Raw genomic sequence first — 22544 nt, forward strand, 5'->3', positions numbered from 1 at the left:
TTCTACAGCCAGAGAGTGGATAAGTTTTGACTCAGCCATATATTTTGCGTTGTATTAAAACTGATCTTTGTCTTATATAAGTCAATAATCAGAAAGAAAAAAAAAAATCCACAAAATAAATACTTCAGAAAACCAGACTTCTCAAATGTCTGGTCTTAGGGATTACATTGCAAACTTAATATCTGAATTTTCTCTTGTAGAACAGCATACTTTCATTTGCTTACCCTTAATAACCAATCTCTGCTCCATCTCAAAGATTCTTTCATTTCTCTTTGTTGTTGTTAAATGCCATTGAGTTGGTTCTGACTCATAGTGACCCTGTACAGGGTTTGCAAGGAGCAGCTGGTGAGCTTGAACTTGCAGTTCAACGCATTAAACCACAGCACCACACCAGGACTCATTTATCTTTAATTAACAATAATTCTGGAGAATTATACAAATAGACTGCTCACACATTATCAGATAATAATAAAACTATCTGGAGGAGTGAGCAGGAATTGTTTTTGCATTCAGTTCTCACTGTTGGATGTAGATCTCTTCTCTGGTTGTTGTGGTTCAGTGCCATCTATCCGACTACAGGGGCAATATAGGGAGAAAATATCTTCCACTTTTCCTAGGTTAGTCTTATGAATACCTCCTACCACAAATCCTTTAGGGTACAGCATTTTTCCAAATTTTTCATTTTTAAATAAATTATTCCTATTATTGTTGCTGTTTTCATTAAGATAGCAACATGACAAAGTAGCACCTCCACAAAGATTTCTAACTTTTGTTGCAGCAGATTGCCACATCTTTTCTCTCACGGAATGATGTGTAAGTTCCAACCATTGATCTTTCAGCGAGCAGCAGAGAGCTTAACTACTGAACTACTAGGTCTCCTTTACTAATGTTGTTGTTTTGTTAAGTGCCGTGGAGTGATTCTGACTCATAGCTACCCTGTATAGCATTTTCAAGGAGTAGCTGGAGGGTTTGAACTGCTGACCTTGTGGTTTGCAGTCCAGTGCTGATCCTACAGTGCCACACCAGGAGTCCTTAGCATTGTTGTTGTTGTTGTTGTTAAGTGCCATCGAGTCGATTCCGACCCATAGCGATGTTAGTTGCGTGAAAATAATTGAAGATGAATATGGTATACCTCTACTTCTTTATTTCCAACTTCTGTCATGATCCTATATTGTACAATGTCAGTCATATACTAACACTTTTATACAAGTTTAAATCTGAAAAAAAAAAAAAAAAGTCAGTAATAACACATTTCCCTTTTCTAGACTATTTGGAGACCTAATGTAACTAAGTGGAGTCCTAGGGAAGTGCTGTAGGATAAACACTTGACTGGGAGGGTGGTTTGAACCATAAGGTTGTCTGTTCAAACTTACCAGCTGCTCTTCAGAAACACTATACATGGTTGTTTTGAGTCAGAACTGACTTAAAGGCACTTAGCAGCAATAACAACAACGTAACTAATTCCCTTTGAAGGAAGCATGTAAGAGTGCTCTTGGAAAGGAGTCACTTGGAGTGTGCGACCAGGGTTAGTTAATACCTCTCAATGCCTGATTATGGCAAGAGGAGCATCTGATTCTCCTTGCCCTGCCATCCACTAGGTTCTGAATTAATTTAGCTGTGGGGCTTGCTGCAATCTGAAAAATGCATAAAGCTTCCAAGTGACTTTCATTCAGTTCTAATCAAAGAAAAGTATAGCACACAGTAATCTCAAACTGCATCCCCAAGCCAGTAATTTCCTATGCTCCTTCCTTTCTTGTTAAATTGCTCTCACGTTCCTTCTCATGAGAAAAAAGCGTGATGATTTATCTTATAGAAAAGATGCCTAATAGAACCCATTTTATTGGTTGCTCTTGAATCTATTCTGACTCATGGTGATTTCCTACGTATCAGAGTAGAACTATGCAGCAAAGGTTTTAAAGACTGATATTTTATAAGTATATTGTCAGATCTTTCTTCCAAAACACCTCTGGGTGGACTTGAACTGCCAAACCTTGCAGCTCAAATTGACCTTGCAATTGAGTGCTTATCCTACAGCACCATACCAGGTATTTGAAATAATACATTCAGAACCTTCTTATATTAACCTTGTAAAACCAAAACAAACAAACAAACAAACAAATCTACCTTTTGAGAAAAGAGTGGATTCCAGTCAAAAATTTTGGCAAAATTTTTGGCATCGGTGCTATGACAAACATTATTTAAGTTGTTAATATGTTTTAGACTATAATGAAACTGAAGTAAAGATAAACAAGCATGATCTTAATATTAATAAGATCAGTCCTCTATTGAAATAATTATAAAAACCTTGTAATCTAAATTTTCCTTATCCCCACTTAAAGAAACTGAGTAAACTCAGCTGGAGTAACCGGCAAAACACACTATGGACAAATAATAATAATAATCTATCTAAGGAAAATTTAGTTTATGCTAAACTTATTAAAGGGATTTGAGCATTCGGCATGCCAATCTACAAGTAAAGTAAGAAGGTGATAAATAGACAATGGATTCAGAAGATCAATAGTTTTTTGACTCAATTGGGGACATAAATGTAGTAAAGAGGTCTATTTCTATGTATAACAATATGTCTGCTTACTATTGTGCATGAGTTTTTAAAATTTGTACCTCAGAATTTATGGGATAGTTTAAAGGGTACATGTTAGCAAAGGCAGAAGTAGTAAGAGTACTGGGTCTAGAATCAGATAGACCTGTTTAGGTAAAGGAACAGATTATCAGCTACATTCACTATAGACAAGTCTAAGTTCCTCAAGCGCAAAATTAGTATATAATAGTAATGCTTGTATGAGGATTAAAAGAGATAAAATACTTATAATATGACAGGTAATGTGACGCTGTGGGATGAAGCATTGGACCACAAGGTCATTTGAACCACAAGGTCGGAAGTTCAAACTCACCAGCCTCTCCTTGGAAACCCTATACAGGGTCACCATGAGTCGGAAACAATTTGACAGCACTTAACTACAACAACAAGTACAACATGCCCAGCATATGCCAACTATTTGATAAATGTTAACATTATTACTATTACAAAGGAAAGAATATTAAAAAGGAGCAATATATAAAATCAGCCACTTCTATGAAAGAATGACCTATCTATGACCTCACTAGTTCTCATTTAGCTTGTCATTAGAAGAGTAATGGCTCTAAATTAGGAAACATTTGAAAGATGGGGTACAATGATCTAGATAATTAATGGAACAAATTAAAACAGAATTCAACAGAAATCAAATTTGGTCTTTACACGTACATCATCTTTCAATTACCTCTCCTTCTCACTAATTGCCCTATTGTATGTGTAAAGTGTGGTAAATCCCAAGAGTTCCCATGACTCATATTATGGAAAAAAAACCTTGGGATTTAATTTGAATTTAAATGGGTTCTGAAATATGTATCTGGTTATAAGAATAAATCAAACTCCTGTTTACCCAGACTGATCAGGGAATACATGTTCTGGTTGAGTGAATATTTAGGTTAATAGGTCATTAGAATATTTGCACACCATGAGCTAATTACATATTTTCAACACTTCATACAAAAAGTAAAGGGAATAATGCATATGGTTTTTAAAGTTTTGGGTTTATTTGAAGATCTCACTATCCCTTGTATTCTCCATTATTACTGTCGCTCATCTTTTACCTTACTTAGCACTTTTCCAAACTGACCTAATACAGCCTCAATTAAATACTCACTTATAACTTCAGTTGTTTTGCTTCTTTAGAAAATTTCTGTTTCCACATTAATGCAAAACATTCTTGTTATCTATTCCAAAAGAGGGGGTGCTTAAAACTCCTGGAGAAAATAAGCCTATCATGAAGAATAGCTTTCATGACATATTTATGGTAATTAATAATGGAATAACTAATAATAGAGCCCTGGTGTGGTGCTGTGGACTAATACACTTGGACTGCAAAGTTGGTGGTTCGAGCTCACTAGCTGCTCCTTGAAAGCCCTATACAGGGTCGCTATGGTTCGGAACTGACTCAATGGCACTTAACAACAACAACAGCAATAAATATACCCTCAACCTTGCCATTATTATTACCAGCATTTTACAGGAAACAGCTTCTTCTCCATTCTTTTCAATAGTTATTATAAATGTTCTCTGTTTTCCTAAAGTTCTCCGAAGCCTCCTGCCATCTTCTCTTTCAAATAGTCAAATGGACTTGCTTCATCTTTTATAAACGATGAAAAGATTATTTGATATTCTGCATTTACCTGCATCAGAATTACTGTGTATCCCTTCTCAGCTATCTGTGAATCACCTCCTATTTACTCATATAATCATTTTTAGGCAGTATAATTGTCCCTAGAAACTTGTCTGTCGTTTCAATCAAATAAGTCAACAGTTTACAAAAGTTGTATGAAAATATCTCAGGCATTGTTTACTAAACTGTGCTCCAATAGATTCAGAACTCAATTCCTTCCTTATGTTATTCTACTTGTCTAGACTCCATTTGCCCTGTCCCTTAATCATAAAAGGGAAGAGATGAAAGATCATATTTTTAATCATTTTCTCTGTACACCTAAGTCCTTATAATGAAAATCCAATATAATAATGTTTTTCTGGGCACGGCTGAATCACTTCTGCATTCATGCTAATAAATTAACTCAAACTTTTGGAGTTATGCATATTAACATATGAAAATATATTAGCATATGTACATATTTGGTGACCTGATGTGGTACCTTAGGATAAGCACTGGACCACAAGGTCAGTTCGAACCACAAAGTTGGTGGTTCAAATCTACAAGCCGCTCTTCAGAAACCTATAGTGGGTCGCTATGAGTTAAACCGACTGGACAGCACTTAACAACACCAACAATGCATATGTTTATGAGACGAGTTATTTTCTGCCCTTGAAAGATGATCGAATATGCACAGTGCTTGTTTTAAAAGCAATAAGATAATTTTTGTTTTAGTTGTATTATTTAGACTCCCCCCTACGAGTTGTAACCGACTTGATGGCAGTTAACAATATGGTCTCTATACTTTTCATATTAGCAAATTATGAAGTTTCTAACCTATAGATTTGATAGCCTTCTATTTAAAAACATGAAGTTTCTTAAAAGAAGCAAACCTACCTGAATAATGTTAGCATATTTTCATCAATCACAACATACTTTATATACAAATGGATAGTGTTTTCCTCAAATAAATATTTTTCACATACAAAATTACCTACTAAAAATGTATAAGTGATATTTTTTATACTTATGCCAAGTAATAGCAGCTATTCTGTATTATTATTATTATTATTAAATACACAGTTGAGCCTAACCACCAGTAAATAGCAAAATAGAAAAAGATACTGATTTTTTTGAGGATAGATGCTTGGATTTTCCAAAGTTTTCTTATCCCAGAAAAATGAGTGAATCCAATTTTGATATTTTTGTGATCAAAGAATTTTGAAAGGCTGAATATGCACATTGCATGTGTTTTTAAAAGGAATAAAATATTTTTTTTTTGTCTTAGTTGCATTTTTTTAGGCTCCTCCCTGTGAAAATTTTCATATAGCATAGCAAATGAGTTCTGTTGTAGTGATACATAATTGGTAAGATATCATAGCCAAAAGCTTGATTATGTACATTATGAAAAGTTTCCTCAGAATTTTCAGTTCAATGGCTAATCTGACCTATTTATATAGGGGAAATATATTGGCCATTATGAGCTAGGAATTCCATTTCTCCTCATCGTTAATACATGCTAAATATTTCATTATAAATTGTGAAATCCTATTTGTATTTATATAAAGCAGCTTCTGACTGTTTTATTCTATTCAAATGATCAGGCATATTGTAAGATCCCTATTACTGCACTCCAGGGTACTATTAAAAGGGACTGTTTTGTGACTTACTTTATCTTTTCAAATTAATAAAGTGAAGATTTTTTCTGAGTTCCTAAAGGGACATGCTGTTTTAAAATCTCATAAAGTTGAACTCCCAAAACACTTTTTATAAATAAATATAAGACCCATCATATTGTGAAAGCAAATTCCTAAATTAATGTCATTTTGTTTATTTAATAGTGGATATTGAAGAGAATCAGATCACACTTTAGGACTCAGTGTTTTAGCTGTCAAGGATATTAACTGCTGATATCTCACTTCTGAGTTCCTTGCTGAGAAAGTCACTTGCATTTAGTAACTAAGTAATTACTAGTTACACAAACAGATGCCCAGGCCCTTTACTTAATACACATTATTAAGTGCTGTCCAGTCAGGTTTGACTTGTAGTGATGCTGTATAGGGTTTCCCAGGAGCAACTGCTGGGTTTGAAAGGCTGACCTTCAGGTTCAGCTGATCTTACAGTGTCACACCAAGAGTGTGGCTCTAAATGTCTAGACAAGTCACCGAGCTTGTTAATGGAAGCAAATGAGTTTATTGTTACAAATACATGTGGTTCACTTCTCCCACTGTCCAATCATGCTTTCTTCCTTCCCTCAATGGTTATTCTAGAAATAAATCCTTAATAAACTTGTTGCATACAAATTTCAAATTATCAGAGTCTGTTTTCCTGGGAACACAACTTGCGATATGTAGTGCTTAAAATACTCATAGGAAGCATACTCTTAAATGATATTTTGTGGTTAGGTGGCAATGAGGATATCATCACTGTTTCTAAGTGGATATGTTGTTGTTGTTAGGTGCCATTGAGTCGGCACTGACTCATAATGACCTTATGCTCAGCAGAATGAAACACTGCCTGATCCTTGGCCAACCTCACTACTGTTGCCGTGCTTGAGTCTGTTGATGTTGCCACTTGGCCACTCCATCTCGGTGGGGGTCTTCCTCTCCTTCTCTGACCCTTCACCTTACAAAACATGATATCCTTCTCCTGTGACTGGTCCCTCCTGACAATATGTCTGAATTATGAGACACCAAGTTTGGTCATCTTGGCCTCCAAGGAGCACTCTGGCTGCACTGCTTCCAAAATGGATCTATTGGTTCTTTTGGCAGCCCATGGCACTTTCAATATTCTCCTCCAACACCATAATTCAAAGGCATCAATTCTTCTATGGTCTCCCTTATTCAATGTGGATAAGTGGATAGGGACACCCTAAAATGCAACAGTAGTGGAATCTTTAAAATGTCAAAGGTAATGCACAGTAGATTGACTATAACAGGCAATTGAGAACTATTGGAAAATAGCAATGATAAGGACTTTACAATCATATAGTTGCTACTGGAACAATTAATAAATTGTTGTTGTTGCTGCTGCATGCCTTTCAGTTGGTTCTGACTCATAGCAACCCTTATAGGGTTTCTGAGGAGCAACTGGTGAATTTGAACTGCCAACCTTGCAGTTTAAACCGAGTTTGTGGTTCAATGCATTATCCTACAATGCTACACCAGGACTCCACTAATATGTTAGAGAAAGACAATGAAAGATTAAGGGTGATTAATCATTAAAACCTATCCATGACAGCCAAAATATGATCTTGAACATATCCCATCTGAATTTAGAGACTATCTCATGAGCAGATTTGATGCATTAGACACTAATGACTAAAGATCTGAACTTTAGGATGAAGGACATCATTGAGGAAGAAAGTAAAAGGTCATTTAAAAGACAAGAAAGAAAGAAAAGACCAAATGGATGTAAGGTTTGCTGTTGCTAGGTTCCATCAAGTCGGTTCTGACTCACAGCGGCACTATGCACAACAGAACAAAAATACATCGATCCTGTTCCATACTCAAATCGTTGTTATGCTTCAGTCCATTGCCATTGCCTGTGTACCAAGCCATCTTGTTGGGGGTATTCCTTTTTTTTTCACTGACACTCCACTTTAAAAAGCATGATACCATTCATCAGGGACATGATAATATATCCAAGTATGAGAGACAAAGTCTTCCTATCTTGGCTTTAAAGCACCATTCTGACTGTACTTCTTCCAACACAGATTTGTTTGTTCTCTGGCAATCATTTTTACTCTTAGTATTCTTCGCCAACACCATAATTCAAATGCAGAAATATCAATAAACAAGTTTGGATCATCTACATATTTTGCAGGTTGTTACTGAGTCTTCCTCCAATCAAGATACCACAATCTTCTTCAGCTAATCCAGCATCTCAGATTGTTTGCTCAGCATACAGTATAAGTATGGTGATAGAACCAACAGTGGCTCACACCTTTCCTGAATTTAAACCATGTAGTGTCCCCTTGTTCTGTTTTAATGACTGTCTCTTGATCTATGTACAGTCTCCTTATGAGTACAATGAAGTGTTCTAAAATACCCATCCTTAGACATATTATAGTGGTTATGAATCGGGCTGCGAGCTGCCAGGTGAGCAGTTCGAAACTACCAGCTGCTCCATGGGAGAAAGATGAGGCGGTCTGCTCCCGTAAAGATTTACAGCCTTGGAAACCCTGTGTAGGGTCGCTATGAGTCAGAACCGACTCCTGGCACATAACAACAACAACAACAACAACAACAGACATATTATCATAGCTTCTCATGACTCATACAGTCAAAAGTCTTTACATTGTCAATAAAGCACAGGTAAACATATCTATGTTAGTCTCTGCTTTCAGATAAGCCTGTGTGACATCAGCAATGAGATCTCTTTTTTTCCATATTTGTCTGAATCTGGCTTGAACCTCTAGCAGTTCCCTGTTGTTTTGCAGCCGTTTTCGAATTATCTTCAGAAAAATTTTACTTGAATGTGATATTAATGATATTGTTCAATTATTTCTGCATTTCTTTGGGTCACCTCTCTTTAGAATGGGCATGAATATGCATCTCATACAATTAGTTGGCCAGGTAGCTGTTTCCAAATTTCTTGGCATAGATGAGTGAGTTCCTCCAGTGCTGCATCTATTTTTTTTTTTTTTTTGAGATTTCAATTTATATTCCACATGTTCCTGGATACTTTTTCTTTGCCAGTGCCTTCAATGAACCTTGGACTTCTTCAATATCATTGGCTATTGATCATATGCTACCTCTTAAAAAGGTTGACTATCTACCATTCCTTTTTGGTACAATGACTTTGTGTATTACTTCCATCTTTTTATGATGCCTTCTTCAACATTCAGTAATTTGCCCATGTTGTTGTTAAGTTCAATTATTATCCTTACAAAACTCTACCATGCAATTTCCAGTGTGATTTATATCATCAAAGCCATTATTTTCCAACTACCAATCCTTTATCTTTGTTTCACCTTAGCATTCCAGTCACCAATAATTACTAATTCAACACAAATACATGTTTGATCAATTTCAGACTGAAGAAGTTGGTAGAATTCTTCAATATCATAACCACTGATTTGGTGGTTGGTGTTTAAATTTGAATAATAGTAATAGTTACTGAACTTCCTGGTTGTTGTTGTTAATTGTCATTGTGTTGGTTCCTACTCATAGCAACCCTGTATGTGGTTTCCAAGGAGTGGCTGGTGGGTTTGAACCTTTGATGTTGTGGCTCAAACCGAGCTTGTAGTTCAATGCTTTATCCTAAAGTGCAACATCATGACTTCCTAGAGGATATATGGATATTATGCTATCACAGACAAAATTATATTTCAAGACAGAGCTTGAAATGTTCTTTTTGGTGGTGAATGTGATACCATTCCTCTTCAGCTTATCATTCTGGGCACAGTAAACCATGACTATCAAATTCAAAATTGCCAATACCTGTCTTTTTCAGTTCACCAGATCCTAGAATATTGATCTTTTGGTGGTCCATTTCATTTTTTGCAACTTTCAATTTTCCTAGATTCATACTCCATACATTCCATGTTCTGATTATTAGTGGAAATTTGACACTGTTTCTTCTCATTTTGAGTTGTGACCCATCAGTGACTGAAGGTTCAGAAAGTTTTTTCCATTTCACATCATCAACTGTACTTTAAGGAGGCAGCTCTTCCACAATCATATTTTGGGTGCATTCCAACCTGATGGGCTCATCTTCTGCACTATATCTCACAATGTTCTGATGTTATTCACAATGTTTTAATCTTCTTGCACTATGTCTGACAATCTTCTGCTGCGATTCTTAAGGTTTTCAGAGTCTCAACATTCAGAAGTATTCTGCCTAGCCTTCCTCTCAATATGTCTTAGCTCAGAAGATCCACTAAAGCTTCTTCACTAAGGATGACCATGCTGATATTTAAAATACCATTGGCATAGCTTCCATCATCATAGCAACATGACAGTCACAACAGTACAATAAACTGACAGAACATGGTGTTTTCCAGTTTAGAGATGCTAAATCAAATGGAAATAATGAGGAAGTAAAACAGGTGAACAGAAACGCTACCTCAAGAAGCTAAAGTATTATAACAAAATGTGAGAGACCCTGAGTTAAAAACCAAAAGGGAAGAACACATTCAGCATTTCTCAGGCTAAGACAAATTAGGAAAAAAATTCAAGTCTCGACTTGTAATACTGGAAGATTCAAAGGGAAAAAATATTTAATATTGCAGAAAGCATAAAAAGAAGATGGAAGGAATACACAGAGTCACTGTACCAAAAAGAAATGGTCAATATTCAATCATTTTAAAACGTAGCATATGGTCAAGAACCCATGTACAGAATTAAGTCCAAGCTGCACTGAAAGCACTGAGAAAAAACAAGGCTCCAGGAATCGATGGAATGAAAACTGAAATCTTTCAACAAACTAAAGGCACTCATTCACCTGTGCCAAGAAATTAGCAAGACAGCGACCTGACCAACTTGTTTAATAGAAATCCATAACTGTGTCCAAGCTAAAGAAAAGTGAACCAATAGAATATGGAAATCACTGAACAATATCATTAATATCACATGTAAGTAAATTTTTATAGAAAATAATTCATAAACAGTTGCAGCAGTACATTGACAAGGAACTACCAAAAATTTAAGCTGGATTCAGAAGATGATGTGGAATAAAGAATATCACTGTTGACATCAAATGGATCTTGGCTGAAAACAAATAATACCAGAAAGGTGTTTACTTGTGCTTTATTACTATGTAAAACGTTGTTGATCAGGAGTTGTCGTTGTTATTAAGTGCCATCAAGTTCTGATTCATAGTAACCATATGTAGGGCTTCCAAGGAGTTGCTGGTGAATTTGAACCTTTGACCTTGTGGTTCAAACAGACCTTGCAGTCCAGTGCATCATCCCACAGCAGTGGGGAACTATTTTTTCTGCCAAAATTTATAACATCATTCATGGGCTATACAAAATTATCAACTTAAGAATTAGCCTGCTATATTTGATAAAGCATTTGATTAACTCACCAGCCCTTCCTTAGAAACCTTATAAAGGAACGTTATGAGTCAGAGTCAACTCAATGGCACTTAAGAACAACATTGTGACAGCTAGAACTGTGGTTTCCTTGGCAGGGACAGGTCATATGATTTCACAGGACTTGTATGGAGTCCTGATGTGGCACTGTAGGTTAAAGTGCTGGACAGTAAAGTTGGTTTGAACTGCTAGATTGGCAGTTCAAGCTTACCAGCCACTCCTTGCAAACCCTATACAGGGTCCCTGTGGTTTGCAACTGACCAGATGGCACTTAACAATAGCAACAACTGTAATACAGGTCTTATACAGGCTGGAGATTCCCTACTCCTGGTGTAGATCATGTCAAGCTTTGGATAACATTGTGAAGAATGAATATCCAGAATGCTTATTTGTGCTGTATACATAGACCAAGAGACAGTCCTTCAAAAAAACAACAAGAGGATACTGACTGGTTAAAAAACAGAAAAGCTATGTGCCAGGATTTTATTCTTTCACCATACTTATTCAATCTGTACACTGAGCAAATAGCCTGAGAAACCAGGTTATATGGAGAAGGATGTGGCAACAAGACTGTTGTTGTTGTTAAGTACCAAAGTACCATGGAGTCGGTTCCGACTCATAGTGACCCTGTACAGGGTTTCCAGGGCTGTAAATTAGAGGAATATTTATTAACAACTTGTGATATGCAGGTGATACAACCTTGCTTTCTAGTAGCAAAGAGCAATGAAAATACTGATGAAGATCAAAGACTGCAGCCTTCAATTTAGATTGTACTTTAATGTAAAGAGAGAAAAAAATCCTCCCAACTGTATCAATGAATACCATCACAATAAATGGGGGAAGAGACTGAAGTTGTCCAAGAGTTCATTTTGCTTCAATCTAAACTCATCGATCATGGAAGCTGCAGTCAAGAAAATTAGATGTCTTACATTATGCAAATCTGCTGCCATAGATCACTTTGAGGTGTTAAAAAAGAAAGATATCAGTTTGAAGACTGCTGGTACACCCAAACCAAGTCATAGTATTTCCAATAGCTTCATAAGCATGTGAAAGTTGAACAAAGACTAAGAAAGACCATAGAAGAATTGATGCATTTGAGTTATGATACTATAGAAGAATTTTGAAAGTACCAAGATAGCCTGAAGTACAAAAAAATCTGTGTTGGAAGAAGTGTAGCCAGAATAATCCTTAGACGCCAGAATTAGGAAACTTCATCTCTCATACTTTGGACATGTTATTATGAGGAACCAGTCCCTAAAAAACCATCATGCTTAGTAAAGTTAAGGGTCATCAACGAAGAGAAAGACCCTCAATGAAATGGATTGGCACAATTATAGCAGCAATAGACTCAAGTGCAGGACCAGGGAAAGTTTTGTTCTGCTGTGCATAGATAGGGTAGCTATGAATCAGATGGCACCTAAGAACAACAGTCATTAATTTAAGACTAGGAGTGAAAGCGAGGGGCTTACTTGTCAACAGATAAAGATAATTTTATTACCAGTAGTAAAGAGCCTGTGCCTTTCCTGAAATTCATACATACACCACTTTGATGGGAAGCAATGGTCCTTTATGAGCCTCTGGCATAGGTGGGGAAAAGATCATGTGTTGATAAAGTGGTTGTTGTTGTTGTTATTCAAGTTGGTTCTGACCCATAGAAACCCCCGCATAGGGTTTCCAAGGAATGGTTAGTGAGCTTGAACCACAACCCTGCATAGGATTTTCCAAGGAGCGGCTGGTGAGCTTGAACCACCGACCGTGGGTTTCAAACCGATTTTGCAGTTCAACACATTAACCCACAGTGTCACAGCAGGACTCTATATAATGTATGATGTATAAGTGGAAACTATAAAAAACCCTCTGGTTGAACTTTAGCCTTACTCGGGGATGGTTCTGAAAAACAGTAGTTAGGATATATCTTCTAACTAGGCAATGTGCTTAACAACAAACATAACCATCTGAATTTTCTGGAAGAAAAAGCATTCTAACATAAAGATATATGTAGAGGAGCTTCTAATTTATGGTCCAACATGCAAAGGACTTAAAAGTCATGATTCCCATCTCTTCAGTAAGGAAAAATTCAACAACTCTTCCTCTATGCATCAGAAACTTGGTGTGACAGGGCAAACCACCAACCTGTAAAACTGGAGATACAGGCAGATAAAGAAAACTATAGTTCATAAGTAGCAGAAACCATCAGTGGACTCAGCACCAGGTAGGAAAACATAAAACATAATTGAATAATTGCTGAAGATAAAGCATGGATTTGAATTCTTAGGTAGCCCAGACGGTTAAATGCTTGACTGCTGGACAAAAGATGGGTGGTATTAACCCATCCAGAGAAGCCTCAGAAAACAGGCCTAGATATCTGTTTTCAAAAAGCCACAGCCTTGAAAATCTTATGGAGCACTGCTCTTCTCTGGGCTGTCACAAATTAGAATCAACTCGATAGTAACTAACAACAATAAACACAGACTAGCTTGAGAGAAAAAAACTGCTGGTAGCTCAGCTCAGAGAGAGATCTACACATTCATGTGTTTTACCTTTAGGAGTTCCATCAGATTCTAACTGCACAGAGCAGAGAAAATTCCTCCAGGCCTGCAGCAGGAGGAGAGGAAACAACGAATTCTGCATTTAATATACACCATGTCAAAATGGTAGTTTGGGCATCTACCAATAACTCAAATGTGTTCATTCTAAATGTTCTTTGAGTTCAGGGAGCAAAAAAGAAGTCTGAAAGAACAAGATCAAGCTGTAGGTGGAGGGGGTTTCCCAATGAAATTTGTTACCCTTGTTTTAGTGAGAAAAAAATATTCCTTATTCCAACTTTTTCTGACCTTTTTGTCATCACTGTGGTTTTCCATATTCTCTAAGCTTCTTCATAATAAGCTCCTGTGATAATCCTATGTCCGTCAAGAAAATTTATCAAGATAAGCTCTTTGGAATCCTCAAGAAATAGTCACCATAACCTTCTGAGCTGACGTCTTTGCCTTGAATTTAACTGGCCCAGTAGATACCCTCAGAAGCCACTATTTTGATTGGCCCTTCCTCTCTGGAACTTATTGGTAAATCCAAAACTCATCCCTGGTTACAATTCACTCCACAAAAGTGTCTTCATTAGCTTCAATATTGTTTAAAAGACTGATGGAAATTCAACTCTGAGTTAAGCTGATCTTCTCACAAGGATTTTCTTTTAAGTGTCCTAATAATAATAATAATAATAATAATAAAATTGTATTACTGAGAGAATTTGTCTGCAGCAATCCACCGATTTCAGTGACATGGTTAAACATGTTTTGTTTTGAATAAGTATGTGCATGAATCAACTGGAACAGTAGTAACAACACTTTTTGACTTACCCTTGTATTTTTATGTACTCATTCATCAATTCTCTAATTCAAAGAGGTTCTTGCAAACATTACTTTTTAAAACATGTCAGAACTAATACAAGTACTTTTTTTAACTTCAGTCTACTATATCTTTTACTTATATCCTGCCTGTATCTCCTGTGATTTCCGTTTTTCTCTTTCTTCATAGTGTTTTTTGTTTATTTATTTTTTAATGTTTCAGAATTCAAATCCTTTCGCTTCCATCTTCACCTGCCCAAATTCTACAAAATCTCAGAGGGTTAGTATGACATGACTTCCCTTTTCACTCCTTACATATTTTAAAAATGAATGCACATCCAGAAAACTTTCTTCGTCTTCTAAAAATCAGTATTATGATCTGTATCATACATAGAAAACTTGTTATTTTATATTTAATTAATTATACTTCTCATTTGTTTCTATGGGTATATGGATGTGTTTATGTCTATCTTTTGTATCAGGCATTAGGGGCAAGGTTAGTCTTCTTAATCTTGTTTGTCTCCTTTCTGGGAAGGAGGCTCTCAGTGACAAGTACAGCACAACATTTTGTTTTAAGCTCACTAAATACTCAATATATATTAATTGAGAAACAGCTAGTTGGCCACATTTCTAACTTTATTCAATATCAAATTAAATTCACAAGTAAGAATTGTCTGGCCCCATCATTCATTAATACTGCATTTTGCCTAAGGAGATTTTGTTATGTATCGTGTATGCTTGTCTTACCCTTTGTGCTACAAAATTCAAATAAAATAAAGAAAATTTGAGCTCCTTTTAGAACTTTCATGCCCCCTTTCAACCTTTCCAAATGCCTTTACAGAAAGTCTAAGCTCATTAAAATGTTTAAATTAAATTTTAATATTATGGTGCAACCACCTAGTAGAATATAATGAATTTATTAAAACTGATTGTCAGTAATCCTATACAGCAGCATGGCATGTATTTATGTACAAATAGCTTACTATGTGTGCTATATTAAAATGATGTGAATTAAGTGTCTGAGAAATAAATTTAGAAGAAAAGATGTTAAAATGATAGAAATTAATATTTGCAATGCAAATTTACATGTTGTTTATGTCTTTTAGAATAATTTTGAAAGTATATTATTTTATATTTAAATAAATGAATATTCAAGTAACAATGATACCTTTTAATGTGAAAAATAGATCAGTTCTACTTTTCAAAACACTATTTCTTTTCCTAAGAAAATACAATAACATAATAGAGTTAAATAGCAAAAGAATAATTTTGCTAAATTGGCCCAGAATACTAGTTAATTTATATTGATTTAAAGAGTTTATGTTTATAGGTACTTTCCATATCTCAATGCTTAGATTCTACCCCAGCTTCTGTAGAGGATGAATTCTTGAAACCCATCAAAGACATTGTAACTTGAACTTTGGTTTTTATTGCAGGGAATTCCAGCTCATTGGAAAATGCTAAGAACAAATGTAAATATGCACTCAATCTCAGTAGAATCAAACTGTAGTCATCACACTGTGAAGCTTATTCTCAAAACCAGAAATAGTTGAGTCTTGACCTGTGCAAATAAATTTTGATTTGCCTCTAACTTTAAATTACAAAGGAGTCCTCTCAGCAGACCTCCCAGTTACCCACTAGGAGATGAAGATTCATGTGTAGATTCTACCACAAACAAGTCACTCGACTTTTTTTTTTAACACCCAATTAATTTCTTCCCTGTTCCGGAATCTTGGTTTTCTCATTTATAAAATAAGGAACAGTAGTTCTCAAAGTATTGTATATGGAGTCATTATGTTGTTGTTGTTGCTAAGTGGCTTTGAGCTGGTTCCAATGCATAGCAACCCTATATTGGGTTTCTGAGGAATGGATGGTGAACTTGAACTGCCGACCTTGAGAACCACTGCCTTAAGCAACAGAATACATTTTATCTCTCTGGGCCACTAAAAGTATCCAATAACCATGTTTCCTTTCCAAAGCTGTTCCACACTCCTCAACCTGACTGTTTCCCTTCACAGAACATCACTGATCACTTATAGAGTATCCACTCAACATAACTCTACTTTTAGATTTCAGAGCCTCTTCTTTTTCTTCCCACTTTGGATCTTGAGATGGTGACTGCTCTGCTGTTAATTGTTCAGAGTTCCTACAACATCCCTGTGGTTATCTCAAACACCACTCATGTCTTTAATCATAATCACTTTGGAAATCTCTTATTCAATTATACTGGTTTTAGTGTGCACTTATTTTGGTACACTAATGAACTACCAGGAGCTCTGGTAGCGTAGTGGTTATGAATTGGACTGCTAACTTACAGATTAGCAGTTTGAACTTACCAGCTATTCTATGGCAAAAAAAAAAAAATGAGGCTTTCTGCTCCCATAAAGATTTACAGCCACAGAAACCCTATACAGGGTTGCTATGAGTCAGAACTGACTAACTATGCGTACACAGAAACACACACATATCTATCTATCTATCTATCTATCTATCTATCTATCTATCTATCTATCTATCTATCTCAAGCCATTTATTCACTTGTCATATTGTGTTGGCACGTAAGTATGATGCTGGAAGCTGTGTCACTATTATTTCATGCCAGTAAGGTTATTTATGGTGACAGGTGTCAGTAGAGCCTCCAGATTAAGACAGGCCAGGAAAAATAGTTGATGATCTCCTTCTGAAAACAAACCAATAAAAACCCTATGGATGATAATAAAAAAAAAAAGTATCCAATATAATATTCTGTTAATTGTGTTCCCTAGGTTGGAAAGCACCCAAAATACACACAGGCTGCTTCAGTAGACTTGAGTATATTAAAGATCATGAAGATGATACACAATGAACATTTCATTATTTGTTCATGAAGTCTTTATGAGTCAGGCCTAACTCACAGATAACAACAGCAACAAAAAATAATTTGGCAGCTAGGAGAAAAAGGAAACTTTTTTTTTTTCCCCTTTTCCTTTTCCATACATATAATGGTTTATCATCTGTACTGTTGAATTTTGGTATCAATGACAGAGCCATTAATTCTCTAGCTAACTTGTCTACAATTTTGTTGAGTGACTGCAGGAAAACATTGTTCAAAATACTCAATTGCCACAGCAATGAAGTCTAGCACAGTGACAACCATGAAGATGGTACAGGACCAGAAAGCATTTTGTTCTACTTACATGGAGTTAACGGGTGGCAACTAACCGTATAGTCCTCAGGTATCCAATCATGCCACATTTTAATAGACATAACAACTCTATGATACATGTATGCACTTACTCTCATTTTGCATAGGAAAAAAAATGAGACATAGTAAAGATAAATAATTTTCTCAAGATCATTGAAATATTTAAGATGAAGCATGGATTATAACGCACATCTTACTGCAGGCATACATAACCAGCCTATAGGTAAATACTATCCTATTAGACGCAAATATTGCTTATTATACATCCACTATAGTATCACCCTTATAAATAAATAACTAGGTTGGTTGGCGACCATAGTATGTACATCAGTAACATCAGCAGCATTAGTACCTCATCATTGCATTTTCCAGTACATTTTATGCCCAGCTTTATGCTTTTTTTTTTTAATTCTTTGTATGTATCACCAGTACCAACTTAATGGCACTTAACAACAACAACAAAGTATCACTAGTACTATAATAGAGCAAGAAAAAGAGATCTAAATATAATTTACTTGAATAACATGAAGTATTCTGTCTGAATTAACAGAATAGGTCTCTATTGGTCTGATACGGCACTTATGGTTTATTGATAAGCACAAATTTAAAATTCTATATTTCCCTATTCATAGGGAGGTTTGTGTTGTTGTTAAGTACTGTCCTATTGGATCCAACTCATAGAAATTCTGCATAGGATTTCCGAGGTTGTAAATCTTTGCAGGAACAGGAATCCTCATCTTTCTCCAGTAAAGTGGCTGGTGGTCTCGAACCAGCCTATGATTTTGTGGTTGACACTCCAGTGCTTATCTTACAAAGTCACCATGTACTCAGTAGGGGGCAAGTAAAAAAAAAATGCTACTAGGATTTCAGGTCATACACGCATGAGTTTATTCCAAACAAAGCAAGTTTAAACATGTTTCCACAAATGTCCACAATAAAAGGGTTTAATCCAAACAATGACTTCAGAAAGGATATGATGGACCAGTTCAATCCAAGACAGAAAGGTCTATCCAGAAGGCTAAGGCAACTGTTTTCTGCAACCCCAAAGGGATAATCTTGATAGATATTCCTTAAGGACAGAGGATGATCACAGGGGCTTATTAGGAAGAAGTTTTAAGAAAATTGAAAACTGTATTGGGGAGAAAAAGACCAGGAAAGTTGCTCTAAAGAATTTTTTTTTTCTTTTTTTCATGATCACTACAGTTGTGCTGGAGGATAAGTGTTGGACTACTAACTGCAAGGTCTGTGATTCAAACTTATCTGCTACTCCTCAGAAACCTTAAACAGGGTCACTATTAATCATAACCAACTCAACAACACTTAACACAATGTATCTGCTTGTTCTTTGAGGGTAATGGGAACTGTCCTATTAGAATGTCATTGAAAAACCTTATCTGATCCATCCCACTGCCTTGATCTTGCCTCTTCAGACATCTTTTTGTTCCCAAATTCAAAGAATATTGAAAAGGAGCACAATTTGAATCCCTTCAGGATGGTAAAACCACTGTTTTGAAATAGTATAAACTGAAGAGCTCAAAATTCTTTGGGGGAAGGGTTAAAGAGATGGAAATACTGCATTGAGAAGTGTACAGACAAAGATGGAGTATATGTCAAGGAACAACGGTTTCACATTTTGATACTTTTGCTTAATAAAGTTTCTATGATTTCATAGCAATAGTTTTTGACTTAACCTCATATTTCCAGGATTTTTATGTAACATCAAAATATCACTTTCTGTTTTGGTATGCCTTCTAAATACCATTCCATAGAGTGCAGAGGAAAATGAACAATTTATCATTTTTCAAAATGCTAGAAATAATGTCTATTACTGTACTGGCAAATTTTTTTAAAATCTTAAATTGATTTAATGTGTCACCTCAGACCAAAAATGTAATTTATCATTTGAACTGGCAAGTTTTATGCTATATCAAATATATATATACTTCTTGCAACTAATATGTAAGCAGTGTAGTCATGAAGAAATGTCTCTGCGATGTTTCCTGAGAGTGTTTGTAGCTTTTGTCTTTTCTACTACTGTTTTCAGTCATACTCATTTTAAACAAAGATTTCCAAGTGAACACCCAATTTCTAAAATAAATATTACATTCATATAATCATTCTTTACATCTTCAGATTAATTCAGAACACTTTTTATGAATGGGGAGAGAGGACTGTCTACTCTATGCTTGTAATTTCAAGAGTTCTAGAACAGGCTTATTAATTATTCCTCCCCCATTCTTCATCTGTGAATTTTATTCTGTCACCATAAAGCAAAACCTTTTCTTCCACATTCTGAACTGAAGCTAAAACTACAAACATCCCAAGAGATGAAACACTATCAATTAAATTCATAAACATCAATGACTCACACATACACAGATAACCCAAAAAGTATTGCTACAAAATCATAGAAACCATTATTAAGCAAAAATATAAAACTGTGGTGGCATTGATTGTTGACTTATTATTTCATGTACCAGTATTCCCTTGTGTGGCTTGGAACAAAAACAAGTCTAAAGAGGCTAGACAGGGATGTAGGATGGATGAGATAAGGTTTCCCAATGAAATTCTTGCAGGACAGCCCTTGTGATCCTCAAAGAATGAGCATGTGTAGTGTTGTGATGTAAAACAAAATCCTTAGTACAACTTTCCTAGCCTTTTCCTCACCAATGCAGTTTTCTATTTTCTTCTTAAGAAGCCCCTACCATCATCCTGTGTCCATCGAGAAAACTTACCAATATTACACCTTTGAGATCCCAGAAAAGAGTCACCACATCCTTTTGAGCAGACTTCTCTGCCTGGGATTTAACTGGTCAAGCAGATAACCCTCTGAAGTTTTTATTGGACTTATTTTTGGAGGAAACCCTAACTAGACTAAAACAAATATATTACTGAGAGAACTTGTCTTCAGCCATCACCTGCTCACAGAGACATATTTAAAGACATTTTGTATAGAATAAACCTGCATCTGTATGAACTGGAATCCTAGTACCAATATTTTGACTTGCCCTTGTACGTTTTTATTTACCTTAACATTTAGTTGCATGCAAGGATTATCTTCTTCCTTAGGACTATATAAGCTCCATGGAGGTAAGAACTGTTGAATTCATCATTGTAGCATTTAAATTGTATCTTCCTCATAGTGGATGCTAGATGAACTTTGGATTGATTACAAATACACTATATAAACTATGTATCATGTCGTATACATACATAAAAGATCTGTGGTAGCATAGCAGTTACAAGTTGGGATGCTAAGCTCAAGGTCAGCAGTTCAAATCCACCAGCTGTTCCATGTGAGAAAGATGAAGCTTTCTGGTCGCATAAAGATTTATAACCTCGGAAACCCTATCAGAGTAGCTATGAGTTGGAACCAACTCTAATGCACATAACCAACCACATGTACATAGGAATTTCCTGGTGTGGTATCGTAGGATAAACACTTGCCTGCAAGGTCAGCTTGAACCATAAAGTCGGTAGTTTAAATTCACCAGCCACTCCTCAGAAACTCTATCCATGGTCATGATGAGTCAGATCTGGCTCTGAGGCACTTAACGACAATAACACATATACATAGAGCCACCACTAGTCTGTAACTTTGTTGTACAGTGGTAGCTTGCATGTTGCTGTGATGTTGGAAGCTAAGGTGCAGGTATTTTGTGCCAGCATGATTAGCACAATTGACAGGTTTCCACTGAGCTTCCAGACCAAAACAGACTAGGAAGGAGAGGTAGACTTCTTTGGTACATTTAGCTACTGAAAAGCTTATGAATAGCAGCAGAACACTGTTAGATATAGTACCAGAAGATGAAAACATTTTGAATAGCACTAGAATATTGTCAGATATAGTGCAGGAAGATGAGTGGATTATAACTGGGCTGCTAGCCACATATCTCGGTGAAATTGATCAAACATGCAATCAAAATGTTTTGATAATGGAATGGTTATTGGAATACGAAGATTGAAAACAAAGAAGAAGGATCAGTAGTTGGAAAATATGACCTTAGTGATAGAAATAATGCTGCAGATCATATGATAGAATTTTTTGAGACCAATGACTTATCAATTACAAATGCCTTTTTTAAATAGCATAAAGATGACTATATACATAGACCTCATCAGCAGGAACACAGATACCAAACTGACTACATCTGTGTGAAGATATAGTGAAAAAGTTTCATATCATCTGGCAAAGAAGTCCAGTGAAGACTGTGAAACACACCATCAATTGCTCATACACAAATTCAGGCTGAAGTTGAAGAAAATTAAAACAAGTCTATGAGATCTATAATACGACTTTGAATATATTCCATCTGAATTTAGAGATCAGGACCAAAAGAGCTCTGAGATGACAAAAAGAACATCATACAGGAAGAAAGCAAAAGAGCATTAAGAGACATGAAAGAAGGAAAAGATCCAAACATACGTCAGAAGAGACTCTGAAACTTGTTCTCCAGTATAGAGATGCTAAAGCAAAAGGAAGAAATGATGAGGTAAAATTGCTGAACAGAAAATTTCAAATGGTACCTCAAAAAGACAAAGTAAAATATTATAACCAAATGAAATGTAAAGACCTAGAGTTAAGAAACCAAAAGGGAAGACCACACTCAGCATATCTCAAGCTGGAAGAATCAAAGAAAAAATGCAAGCCATGACTTAAAATATTGAAAGATTCCACTGGCAAAATATTAGTTGATCAAAATATGGAAGGAATACATAGACACGATCTCAAAAATAAATGGTTGGTGTTCAACCATTTCAAGAAGTAGTATATA

Source organism: Chrysochloris asiatica, unplaced genomic scaffold (genome assembly GCF_000296735.1).
Source record: "Chrysochloris asiatica unplaced genomic scaffold, ChrAsi1.0 scaffold00163, whole genome shotgun sequence".
Classification (NCBI taxonomy): Eukaryota; Metazoa; Chordata; class Mammalia; order Afrosoricida; family Chrysochloridae; genus Chrysochloris; species Chrysochloris asiatica.